The sequence below is a fragment of the Pinus tabuliformis genome, chromosome 4_1 (genome assembly GCF_031772625.1).
Source record: "Pinus tabuliformis cultivar Carrire ecotype Pingquan chromosome 4_1, CPIR1, whole genome shotgun sequence".
Classification (NCBI taxonomy): Eukaryota; Viridiplantae; Streptophyta; class Pinopsida; order Pinales; family Pinaceae; genus Pinus; species Pinus tabuliformis.
In genome coordinates, this window is record NC_142303.1 from 987,240,435 (window position 1) to 987,254,474 (window position 14,040).

Consider the following 14,040-nt stretch of genomic DNA (forward strand, 5'->3'; position numbering starts at 1 on the left):
TATGTTGCAGGGGCTATGATTATGAGATGATCTGAAATATTTTGTGCACCTTGGATACAATGTTAGATCAGGATCATAAGAACTAAAATGACTTATCATTGCATGATCTGATGTTGATTGGGCTAGATCTAAATACTAATGCATGTTTTATTCTGTAAATGTTATGATCTGGGTATGACAAAAGTCTGGAATAGTTGTGAAGTTTTAAGTTAGTATTTTCAGATCTGTACGCTGGTTCGCTTTGATAAAAGCATGTATACATGTTGGTTCGACACATCAAAGTAGCATATACATTATGAAATATGATGTTTGAAGTTGCAGTTGGTTCTGGTTGTTGATGCAGAGTTCTGGGTTCTGCTTTGTGTTTTGGTGATAGTGTTCTGAATGTTCAGATTGATTGATTGTGATTTGCTTCAGTGATGATGGGTTTAAAGTGGTATACAAAGATCCTCTCACAACGTGGCATACATAGATCTCAGGATCAAAACATCATCTTAAAAAAATCAAATAAGGACATGGAAACAATGCACCTTATACCTCCAAGTGTAGGGACGACTTGAAAATTGGCTACTCAGATGAAGGAGCTTCCTGCACCATCGTTTTCCTTGTGAAAATCCATGAAATATGACGGTAAACTCAACCCCTTTATGACTTGGTCAAATCTAGTCTCCCTGGGAATCTCAAAGATTCCTTAAAGGATTCTCTTCTTGGACACGAGCAAAAATTATACTGCTCAGATGAAGCAATGGACTACGTAATTAGACTCCTAGTGAAAAGCTAGTTCATTTGAGTATAAATTTGCATAGTTATGACATCTTCAAAACTATGCCCCCAAGGAATCTTAAAGATTCCTCATAGAGAATATTCTTTGAAATATTCCCTAACATATGCTCCAACAATATTCCTAGAATCTTCTTGAGATTCATGACTTCATTGGCCTGCTTGCACCCTCATCTCTCATGTATTCTCCATGGTTCTCCATGATTCCATTTGAACTATTTGAATGGCATTTTATAACAAAATGTGAGGGTGAATAAAATAAAGTGTGTGGTTGGCACAATGGTTGGCATAGTCATATTAAGTTACTTGTTGGGGAGGTTTTGGGTCCAAAACCCATGGACTCCTATTTTTTCTTTAATATGGTTTAAAGCCCAATTTTGGTTTAATATAGTTTTCAAACCATATAATATATGGAAACCATGAGACTAAAACAAAAATGGAGGTTAAACCATGCCAAGGCCACTTGGGGCTAATTTGAGGTGCCATGTGGCAAGCTCTATTTGGTCCACATCATATGCCACTTCTGTCACCTACTTGCCATGTGTCGACTTGTGGTGCTGCCACATCCCCTGCTTGTGGGTCCACCTGATTTGCTGCCTAGGTTCCACATTAGCTCTATGGGTCCCACTAGGTTTACTGAATTTGTTGCCATATGTCATTTGTATGGCTTGCCACGTGGTAAAATGATGACTTTGACTTTTGCCTTGTTTAACCAAAACTTTGACTAGCCATAACTTTTGTATACAAACTCAGATTGAGGTGTCGTTTGTGTCATTTGAAATATTTTTATGAGCTATTTGATATGATCCTAGTTTCACTGCAATTGAAGGACTTTTATTTTTGAGCTTTTCTGGATCCACCTAGATTACCCCCTATCGGGGGTTTTGTAGAGGGGCTTCCGCTCTGATACACGGGGTATGGGGTAGGGCCCTAGGAATTTTTTATGTGGACCCAATAATAGTTGGATGGACCCAAGGATGGGGGGAAAACCCATAGATGGTGGGTGGACCTACCCATGGTTTTGTGCATGGGTTTTGCACATTGTTTTGGGCATGATGGTTTTCTGCCCATGGTAATTTGCAGATATGGTCAAGGGAATTATGATTATGTTCTAATCTAGGGTTATGGATTGGGGTTTATGAATGATTCAACATTTATATATAATAATGTATTGTAACATTGAAAGGAATATAATGAAAAATTAATCTAGTAGTCCCAGTTTTGGGATCCAGGGGAAATCTCTGGGTATATTTGTTTTATGTTCTTGCGATTGTTTATTTTTTGTTTGTTTTAAGAATTTGTTTGTAGTTAGTTTTTGTATAGGGTTAAAGCATACATTTGGTATTAGATTTGTTTTAGCTTCAAGGGGATTCCTTTTCTGTTAAAGGGTTTTGCTTATGCTTGTGGTAGAGCCTGTTATAATGGGAGATATGTGGGATCGATTATTGTCATGAAAGAACATGGAGAATAGTGGAAAGATAGAGATTGATAAATTCAATGCAAAAAGTTTTGATTTGTGGAAGCTCAAGATGGAGGATCTGTTGGTGGATAATGATTAGTGGATCATGGTAGATCCGAGTACTAAACCAATGGCAATGTCAGTAGAAGACTGGGTGAAGGTGGATTGGAAGGAAAAGAGCACAATATAGTTGTGTATCTCAGATTCAATATTGTTGAATGTATCAGGAGAAGCTATGACAATGGCTTTTTGGGACAAGTTAGGGACTTTGTACCAATATAAGTCTCTGGTGAACAAACTATTCCTACGGAAAAAGTTGTATAACTTGATTATGAAGGATGGAGACTTGGTAATAGAGCATATGAATGCCTTTAATACTTTGGTAAGCCAATTATTATCTGTTGATATAAAAATTTTAGATGAAGATAAGTGCATTAGTTTGTTGTGTTCTATACTAGATTCATGGGATAGTTTGGTTGTTTTTATAGGTAGCAATACGACTACCTTGAAGTTTGATGAAATTGTCTCATTCTTATTGTTAGAGGAGATGAGGTGGAAAAATATGGAGAGATATTGTCTGTAAGAGTACATAATCATAACAGAAACATATATAGTTCCTCGAGTGGGAGATCTAAATCTAGGGGGATATCTAAATCTCTAGGAAAACCTGTAAAGGTATGCTAGAAATGTGGAAAAGAAGGGCACTACAAAAAGGATTGTAAATCTAAAAATCCTGAGAAAGGAAAGGGATCTTATGATGCTTCTTCTGTAGAGGTGAAAACCACCTCAGATGAAGGTTAATATGTTTATTTTTCTTCTTCTTCAAGTACACATATATATCATGAGGCATCATTGGTTGATTGACTCAGGTGCATCCTATTACTTCACTCCCCATAGGGAGTGGTTCTGCGAGTATGAGAAATATGATGGTGGTGATGTCTTCTTAGGGGAAGAAAGGAAGGCTAGAATCATTGAACCTAGAAAAGTCAAGATGAAGTTGTAAGGTGGAAGGATTAGAACACTTCATTGTGTTCTGCATATTCCTTCATTGGCCAGAAATCTGATTTCTGTAAGCAAGATGGATGATGCAGGTGTGAAAATAGTGCTCGAGAAAGATACCTGCAAGATGGTTTGGGGAGCACTGGTATTGACACAGGGATTTTGGATTGGAACTCTATACAAGCTTTTGAGTAGCACTGTTATTGATGGTTGGAATGTTTCTGTGGTTCCTGAAAGTGGAGTAGAAAATCTAGTGGTCTTTGGAGAAAATACCATGCTATGGCATCAAAGGCTTGGACATATTTTAGAGAAGGGCGTGTGAATTCTACATGGTAATGGTATGGTAGAAGGTTTGTCTAATTTCTCCCTGGATTTCAATTTTTGTGAACATTGTGTATATGGGAAGCAGAATAGGGTGAGTTTCCCCTTAAGTTCTAACAGGGTGAAAGGGATATTAGAGTTTGTGCACACTGATGTGTTTTGACCCGTGTCGGTTCCATCATTGGGTAAGTCTATGTACTATGTCTCACTTATATATGACTTCTCAAGGAATACATGGATATATTTCCTCAGGAAGAATTTGAAGTCATTTACAAATTTAAAGAAATTAAGGCTCTGGTGGAAAATCAGACAGAGAAGAAGATTAAGGTGTTGAGGACAGATAATGGTGGAGCATTTTGCAAGAAGGAATTTTAAGAGTTTTATAAGAAGTGTGGTATAGCATGACAAAACACTACTCCATACACACCTTAGCAAAAGGGATTTGAAAAAGGAATGAATAGGGCATTGATGGAAAAGGTAAGAAGCATGCTCAGTGGAGTTGGATTAGGGAAGGAATGTTGGGCAGTGGCAGTGGATACTGCAAGTTACCTGGTTAACAAATTACCTTCATCATCTTTGGAGGATAAGAGTCCATGTGAGATATGGATTGGTAAGAAACCCTCTCTTTCAAATCTAAGGGTATTTGGCTATGATGCATATGTACATGTTCCAAAGGAGAAAATAACTAAGTTAGATAGTAAATTTGAAAGGTGAATTTTTATTTGATATAAGGATGGTTTAAAATGTTATAAGCTTTAGAACCTAGAAACAAGGAAGTTTATGTACAACTGAGATGTGGTGTTTAGAGAGGTGAAGGATGTTATTAAACAAGAATTCCTACCAAGGGAACCTAAAAAGATAGATTTTGAACTGAAGGAGGAAGAATCAGAGTCTAAAATAGAACAAGAATCAGAAGAGGAAGAACCACAAACTCCAGTTTTGAGAAGATCAACTCGAGAGAGAAGGAAACAAAAGAGGTATAGTCCATCTTCTTTCTGTTCAAATTTTGCTTTACCTATTACTAATGATGATCTTAGAACTATCAAGGAGGTAGTGGATTCAGAGGATGACAAACTTTGGAAAGAGGCCATAGTTGATGAAATGGCATCTTTGGACAAAAATGAGGCTTGGGATATTGTGGAGTTGTCGACTAAAAGGAAACCCATTGGCAACAAATGGGTGTTTAAGAAGAAGATGAATGTAGAAGGAAAGGTGGAGAAATACAAAGCTTGGTTGTTAACAAAAGGCTATTCCTAGGTTTCGAGAATTGATTTCAGTGATATTTTTTCTCCTTTTGCCAAGTTAGCATATATTAGATTACTTTTATTTGTTTTTATTTATTTTTATTTTGAGGTAGAACAAATGGATGTGAAGATAACATTTCTTCATAGGGATTTGAAAGTAGAGATCTACATGAAGCAACCAAAAAGATTTGCGGTGAAGGGTAAGAGAGAACTGGAATGCAGGTTAAAAAGGTATATGTATGGGTTAAAATAGTTACCAAGGATGTGGTATCAGAAATTTGATACATATATACGGGGACTTGGCTTCACAAGAAGAAACGTGGATCATTATGTGTATTTTAAATTAATTGGTGACCGTGTTATTTATTTAGTCTTGTATGTGGATGATATGTTGTTGATTCGAAATGACAAAGAAATTATCTAGGATTTGAAGACCCAATTGTCCTCCAAATTTGACATGAAGGATCTTGGTGCTGCAAACTATATTTTGGGCAATTAAACAAGATTGAGAAAAGAGGAAGCTCTGGTTAAACTAGAGGAAGTATGTCGAAACAATATTGAAAAGGTTTAATATGCAAGATAGAAAACTGATGAAGGTTCCTATTCCTATAGGTGTAAAGTTATCTGCTGAATAGTGTCCCAAGACACACGAAGAGGAAGAGGACATGTCTCTTGTTCCATAGAGTGCAGTTGGTAGCCTGATGTATGCAATGGTTTGTATGAGACCAGAGTTTACACGTATAGTGGGAGTATTGAGCATGTTTATATCAAAACCAGCAAAAGAAAATTGGACAATAGTGAAGTAGCTTTTTAGATATTTGCGTGGCACTAGTGATTATGGTTTGTGCTACCAAGGAAGACAAGGATTACATAGAGTTTTGGACATCTATGGATTTGTTGATGCAGACTAGGATAGAGATCTAGATCAGAGAAGATCTACAAGTGGGTATGTGTTTAACCTATTTGGAGGAGCATTCAGTTAGATAAGCAAGAGACAATTCGTGGTGGATCTATCAACTACAAAGGCTAAATACGTGAAAATCACTCATGAAAGAAAGAAAGCAATTTGGTTGTAGAGGTTGTGTTCAATTATGGGGTTGTTACAACGAGCTATAAGGATAGAATGTGACAACCAAAGTGAAATTTTCTTGCCAAAGAACCTTGCTTATCATTAAAAGACAAAGCACAGTGATGTTCAGTATCACTTTGTGAGGGATATGGTTGAGGACAAAATGGTGTTTCTAGTAAAGGTGGACATTTTGAAGAATGTTGCAGATGCATTGATGAACTCTGTGAGTACTGAGAATTTTTCTTGGTGTAAATAAACAATGGGTCACAGGGGGTGCGGAAGACCCCCCTATCGGGGGGTTTGGAGGGGGGCGATAGCGCCCTACACGGGGTCTAGGTAAACACCCTGGGAATTTTCTTTTTTTATGCAGACCCAATAATAGTTGGGCAAATCCACAGATGGTGGGAGAAGCTACGCATGATTTTTTCCACGTGTTTTGCACATGGTTTTGGTCATGATGGTTTTATTCCCATGGTATTTTGTAGATCCGACCAAGGGAACTATGGCTATGTTCTAATCTAGGGTTATGGATTGGGGTTTATGAATGCTTATATATATATTGTAACATTGAAAGGAATATAATGAAAAATCAATCTGGTAGTCTCAGTTTTGGGATCCAGGGGAAAATATGTATATATATATTTTTAATGTTATCACCATTGTTTATTTTTCTGTTTTAAGAATTCATTTGCAGGTAATTCTATACAGGGTTAAAACCTACAATTGGAGGGGAAATCACATTTAGGCTAGTTGAGTCAGATCTTTGATTCCCTATTTGTGATTGACTCGCATCTTAGATTATCTATTTGTGATTGAGTCACATACTAGTTTCTCTATCTCTAATACTCTCTACTTTGAAGGAAACTCCAATGTCTAGTTGCAGTTCCTATCCTCCATATACTAGCAACCATCCGAATAATCACCAAAATTTTTAAACAAATTCATATGCCAATGAAGCCCCAATATGTAGAAAATATCAATAAGTATAAAATGGTGAAAATTGATACAGATATGATTGACTATGTTTCCCACGTAAAGTCAAAATCTCCAAAGTGAACTCCATAAAAAAAAATGGTATAGTGTTAAGTGGTTGGGTAGCAACAACAAAAGGAATACCAATACTCATCATTGTTGGAGAATCTAATTCCAACCAACTTCTAGGTGTTGTACTTGTCCATCCAAGTGTCACGATTAGTTAGAGTTCAGTCCAATTTGGCTGATTTGTGGTTCAATATCAATGCAGTCATTTATTGTTGATGTCTCCTATGTAATCTTATTTAATTGTTGATAATATTAAGAAGAGCATCTCTGGTCCATGTTTTTCATTTCCTTAACATGGTATCAGAGATGGATCTGCATAAGACTCTTTCAGAAAAATAGAGAGAAGAGGAAAGGTTGCATAAGACTCCTTGAGAGCAGCATTTCATATGTGTGTATTAAACATAAAAGTAGTAGACAATGTAGTGAATGTGAAGCAGTCGTGAGACACCTCCTACTACAAGGAAGACTGTTGTTGCAAAGTAATTGAAGGGAAAGAAGAAGTCGGAAGTCTTCATTGTGCGAAGGTCTGATTTTTTTTAAAAGGTATGCATTTTAAAAAAAGAATTAGGAAAATAACTCACTGCAGGTAGTCAAACCAAATCTTTACTAAAACACCCCAGGAGTTAAGGAGGTGCATTATAACGTAGGCCAAGAATTGTGAGTTTGTGTTAGGTGTTACTAACGCATGCCCCATGCTCTAAGAGGAGTGTTAATTGTCAATACTTACCGTTATCATAATTAATACAATGTCAAAGCAACAAAAGGTGCAATATAGTCATAAAATTAGAAATGTGTGCTTCTGTTCAAAAAGTCCAATCTGAAAACTTATGTGTTAAAAGGGTTCATGTAATGAAGTTCGATGGTATTATTTTGAAAAAAGGGATTTATTCAAAGATATTTTTTTTTAAGAGACAAAGTTTGTTATTGAAATAAAATAAAAAAGTTTTTTTTTATTATTCAAAGTTTTTTTTTAAAAACTTGAATTTGTTATAAATAAAGAGGGCATTATTTAGATATGTTGTTCCAATCTACTATGGGAATTGAAATATTGAAAAAAAAGAGATTGTAAAAACAAAAGGCAATTGTTGTAAAAAAAAATTAATTAAAAAGGGTTTTGCGAAAGTATTTATGGAAGTGTTGTTCTTGTGGGAAAATTCAATAAAGATTTTATTGAAGGAGAATCCATTTGAGATTCTTGAGTCACCATTGTTGCATGCCACCACCGTGAGCCAGAGCCAAAGCCAGAGTCAGAGTTGAAAGCTGAATTTATTTTTGAATCTGAGCAACATAGAAGCCACCACAGAGGCATTTTTTTTATCACAGGAAACCACTATGTCTGCAGGTTGATTTTCTTGTTGAGTTGCACTCTATCAACGCTTAAGAAATGGTAAAATCCAAGAGGCTGAGAAGGTCAAAGCGACAATAGGAAATGTTTAAGATAATTTTCAAAGATTTGGAAACCAAAAGGAAAAAGAACACCTTTGCATTGAAATGAATAAAAGAATATGTAGATGACAACATTCTACCCCTCATAGCAGATGCAAAGTCAGCCAAGGAAGCCTAGGGTACCCTTGAGAGGTGTTTTGGTGTAGGGGGGGGGGGGGGGGGGGTAATCCAGTTGAAGATAAAGATTTTTGTGAATCCCACTGTGCTCAGGCACAAGTGGATGAAGATTTGGTGAATCCAGCAAGAGAGCTTGCTGATGACAGTGAAGCTGCCATTGGAGTAGTCAATGCTATGGTGAATCCAACAATTAATATTGTTGATGCAAACTTTGATGAAGAATTGCTGGATAATGATGAATGGTTGCAGATGATGCAAAAAAAAACATCATATCGACATGATGCTATTCAGTGAGACAAGCCCACTTGAGTTGGAAAACCAAGTGGAAGACAATTTTTTTGTAGCAACATAGGTAAGTAAAGAAGTGGAAGAGACATAGATAGAGGCAAAAGCAAAGAAGGAAGGCCACAAAGAGAAAGCTCTCATTACATAGTAGAAAGAATATGATCCTGCAAATGTTTTTAATATTAATTTTTATTTTGAGTGTGCATATGTAAGCATCAAGCAGGGAGAAGCAACAAATCATGAAGAAGAATTAAAGTTCCTTGAAGCATGGATTGCGACACCATGCCCTGATAAAGTTTTCATAGAATATACAACAATGAACCCTGAAGAAAACATGGATGATGAAAACATTCATGATATTTTCAGGTACTAGATTTTTGAAGAGATAAAATTTTATTCTCATCTTATGTTGCAGCAAATTGATGTTCAAAAAAATTATGATGAAGATCACACTACAAAAGATGACATGTGGCAATAGTCCACATACAAGCCAATTTTTTGAAGAAATTCGAGACATGCTTAAACAACCTATAACAATGGAAGACCTACACTAGAAAATGAATAAATTAAGGTTTGAAGGATACAATAAGAAGAAAAAGTTGAAACAAACTAGAGGCTATAAGATCTGGAAGAAGAGAAAAATAAAAGGAAATCTAGTTGAAGTTAAATTTTTTAAATTGCAAGCCTAGCTGAATCTCATACTAGCATACATATCTTAGTTTTTTATTTGTCATTGTAATTAAGGGGAGGTGTTGGAGAATCTAAATCCAGCCAACTGCTAGGTTTCATAATTTTCCATCCAAGTGTCACAATAAGTTAGAGCTCGATCCAGTTTGGTTGAGTTGTAGTTCAGTCTCACTGTAGTCATTTCTTGTTGATGTCTCCTATTTAATATTATTTAGCTATTGATAATATTGAGAAGAGCATCTCTGCTCCATGTTTATTATTTACTTAACAATCATATTCAATATATTTACATCATTAGTTAACCATTTGGACAACATGTGCAAGCTCCCACCACGAACCACTGAAAGGAAGACTCTAGGAGCCATACCCATTTGTAATGTTCGGGAAGTTGTGTTCTTTTCTTTCTCATAGTCACCTTTAGCAAAGATGCTTGCAAGCATTTCCTGTCTAGCAAGAGCGAATGCATCAATAAGAAGAGATGTAGCCAATCAAATTTGCATGCAAGTTTGAAATGTTTCCATGAGAACTGGTCGTTGTCGTGCAACCATGGATGATGCCCAAGTCAAGAAAAATGTTATAAATGTAAACAGTGCAAGTAGGAGAATACCATTTAAAAATAAATAAAAACCAAATTCTAACTCACTAAATTTTGGTGGTAAAAGTACAACTCGCTTGCACAATTTCCACATAGAATATAAGGAATTGGGATAGAACGTGATAAACGAATGTGCCACTAACTCCAAGTATGAGAAGAAATATAAGAGTTGGATCTAAAGCAATATTGGATATATGACCTACAACTATTTCATAAAGAGGAGTCATTGCGTTCTTAAATCCTCGATATATACCTTGTGTTGCAAGTGATATAATAAGTGCAAGCGCGCCAACTGCATGTAATTTTATATACTTCCAAATAGGAAATTTCATGGGTGAATTTGAATTTTACACCCATGGTGCTCAAGATGGGTATCACTCTAAGGATAAGAATAAAAGATTCAATAATTCCAATAGCTCCTCCAAGACCTAATGTTGACGAAATTGATGGAGTAATTTTCTTTTCGATGCGAGTAAAATAAATTAGTAAATCCTTTTCATCGTTATCCAAAATGTCTTTTGTAGATCCCTCCATATCGAATTCTTTATCCACTACTTCAGTGGTAGCGTTGTCTTCGACTACTAGTGATGTTATGACACTTAAAAGGGGAAAATTGAATATTTTTGTCACTTGACTGAATATTGCTATAGAAACCCCAAAAACAACAAGCTCCATTGGACCTATTTGCCCAATGAATGCTGTATCTATGAGGGAAGCAAGAGGATCAACTGTTAATGCCAATGCTGTCGGAAATGAAATCTATTTAATATCCTAACCAAGATGATCTAATTTTAGAACACTCCATGCATCTTCAAGAAAAAATTCAATGGATTACTTCTCTTCTCAATTTATGTTTGCGTTAGATTCACCTCCTTTGAACACAACTCGAAAACCGTCATGATTTTCTAGATTTGATTTGATTGGTAGAAACAAGGGTCAAGATTGCACATAAGAATATACTGGATCAACTCTGTCATACATTAGATTACTTGATAGTGAACTATGGAAACCAAATGGAAACATGTTAGGCCCCTATACTACTAGTATAACCCCTTATTGTTATTAGTATAACCCACTTATTATATTGATGTACCCATGTAGTGCCCATATTTTTACTATTGTGCCCCATAGAAGCCCACTATTGTTATTATTGTGCCCTTACATTATTATTGTTATGTCGGCTCTGATTATGTTATGACCCCTTAGACTCCTATATATAGAAAGGAGGTCTTTTCATTTGTATCATCCAAGAATTGTTCATTTATGTAATGTAAAGGAGGTTGCCCCCTCGAAGAGGCTGAATTATAAGGCGTTGATCTATCTTTTCTATCTTTTCTTGAGTTGGTTTCATAACATTTGGTATCGGAGCTTTGGATTCTAGGGTTTCGCTGCTCCAAACAGGTCATCGTGGCATTTTCGCTATAACGTTTTTTCTGTGACGTTTCAGAAGTCACAAAAAAAAACCCATTTGAGAAGAAATCGCGCTGAACCATGGGTCCGAATTTCAGAGCTTTTCGCGCGATATTTGTGGAGATATGATCTGAGGAAGTTGGTCTTTTTCCAGACTCCTGAATTACATTCAAAACAGGTGACCTGGGGAAAATCGTCATAACTTTCTCTCTGGGGATCGGATTGAAATTTCATAAGAAGGTACAGAAAGAGGACGGACTGTAGTTTCTTGTATGAATTTTTCAGATCTAAAGGTTGAAACAGTGACTCGTGGCACGTCGTACAAGTTCGCTCCACTGAACTAGTCTATAATCAGGTCATCTTGGGAGATTGTGCATAACTCTTTCTTGGAGAATCCAATTTGGATCGGACTGGTGGCATTTGAAAAAGGAAACAGAGGGCTACTACAGGTCACAATTTCAGAACTTAAAGATCCGAAAGTACAGAGTTACAGTCGTTTCAAGGTAGAGCTCCTAAAATCAAGAAAAAGCAAGATGAGGAAGTTTGATGGCAAGGATCCGGTAAATTGGATGCTTCAGATGGAGCAATATTTTGATATACATGGTGTACAACTGTTACAAAAGGTATGTATTGCATCTTCATATTTAGAACCAGATCAATTTTTATGGTACAAAGGGCTTTGTTCTTGTAAACAACTTGTTACGTGGTCAATTTTCACGGAGGAAATGATAGCACATTCTGAGGATACAAAGAGCAACACCTTCTTTAGAGCAACACCACAACAATTGGAAAGAGTAAAAGGGCTTTGTGACATAGTGGAAAGCAAAATTATGGAAACCAGGAAGTGTACCCCTCACAACTATAAAGATGGAAGTGTTGTTTCTCCTAGCCTTCCACAACCTACAAGGGTTACACCACAACAATTGGAAGAAAAAAGAGAAAAAGGGCTTTGTTACAATTGTGATAGCAAATGCACTAAAGGTCATAAGTGTGCTGAGAAGAAATTATTTTACATAGAATATGAAGAGGAAGAAGAAAAGGATCAAGAAACAACAAAAGAAGAAGATATACGCCAGGAACCCACTCTAGAGAAAGAAGAAATGAATCAGACCATATCTTGTAAAGCATTGGCAAGAATTACCACTCCTCAAACTCTCAAGATAGAAGGACGTATCAAGAAGAAAAAGGTGCAAGAAGTGAAAGATCACATCGAGAAAGAAGAAATGAATCCAACCATATCTTGTAATTCATTGTTCGAAATTACCACTCCTCAAACTATCAAGTTAGAAGGACATATAAAGAAGAAAAATGTTCAAGAAGTGAAAGATCACATCAAGCATCAAGAAATAAATCCGACCATATCTTGTAAAGGATTGGAAGAAATTACCACTCCTCAAACTCTAGAGATAGAAGGATATATCAAGAAGAAAAAGGTTCAAGCAGTGAAAGATCACATCGAGCATCAACAACAAGTTCTCCAACTTTTAAAGGATAACGCCACTTCGGTGTAAAATCAAACGAAACAACAGGCACTTAAAAAATGGTGACCTTACCGAATGGGAAGACTCTTCAAGGATGAGGATGTGGAAGCATTGTTTTGTGCTATTTATATTATCCAACCAGATTGGATAAACGAAGCAAGGGATGAATGGAAGAAGGACGAAGAAGTATGGCCACTTATTCAAAAGTTGCAAAAGATCCCAATTCAAACAATATTGCCAGAAATTAAAGAGGAAGGAAAAATCATATTGGAACTTGGAGCAGTCATAGAAACAAGAACCCGACAGCTATGAAATCGATCAATTTCAGAGTATCTCATCAAGTGGAAGAACTTACCCGCTGAATATTCCACATGGGAGGACAAGAATTTTATACAGAAGCATCAAGAACTACTCAAGCGTTGAGGACAACGCTTTTTGAAGGAGAGGGGCATGTTAGGCCCCTATACTACTAGTATAACCCCTTATTGTTATTAGTATAACCCACTTATTATATTGATGTACCCATGTAGTGCCCATATTGTTACTATTGTGCCCCATAGAAGCCCACCATTGTTATTATTGTGCCCTTACATTATTATTGTTATGTCGGCTCTGATTATGTTATGACCCCTTAGACTCATATATATAGAAAGGAGGTCTTTTCATTTGTATAATCCAAGAATTGTTCATTTATGTAATGTAAAGGAGGTTGCCCCCTCGAAGATGCTGAATTATAAGGCGTTGATCTATCTTTTCTATCTTTTACCCTTATGTTCAATTTTTGGAACTCCTCAATGTGCTCCATTATTGAACCCTTTTGTTTGAGACTTATCAATTGGCTAAAAAAAGTTATTATTGTTATGTCGGCTCTAATTATGTTATGACCCCTTAGACTCCTATATATAGAAAGGAGGTCTTTTCATTTGTATCATCCAAGAATTGTTCATTTATGTAATGTAAAGGAGGTTGCCCCCTCGAAGAGGCTGAATTATAAGGCGTTGATCTATCTTTTCTATCTTTTCTTGAGCTGGTTTCATAACAAAACATGTATCCTTTATCAGACCCAATTTTCCTAAGAATTAAAATCTCTAGTATCAACATTAAGA

The 14,040-nt window shown here is 36.2% G+C and overlaps 1 pseudogene; it reads right to left on the bottom strand.

Moving 5' to 3' along the window:
* Positions 1-10,942, bottom strand: part of LOC149179451 (protein DETOXIFICATION 42-like) — a 45,765-nt pseudogene extending 34,823 nt beyond the window's left edge.
* Positions 10,943-14,040: the final 3,098 nt, after the last annotated feature.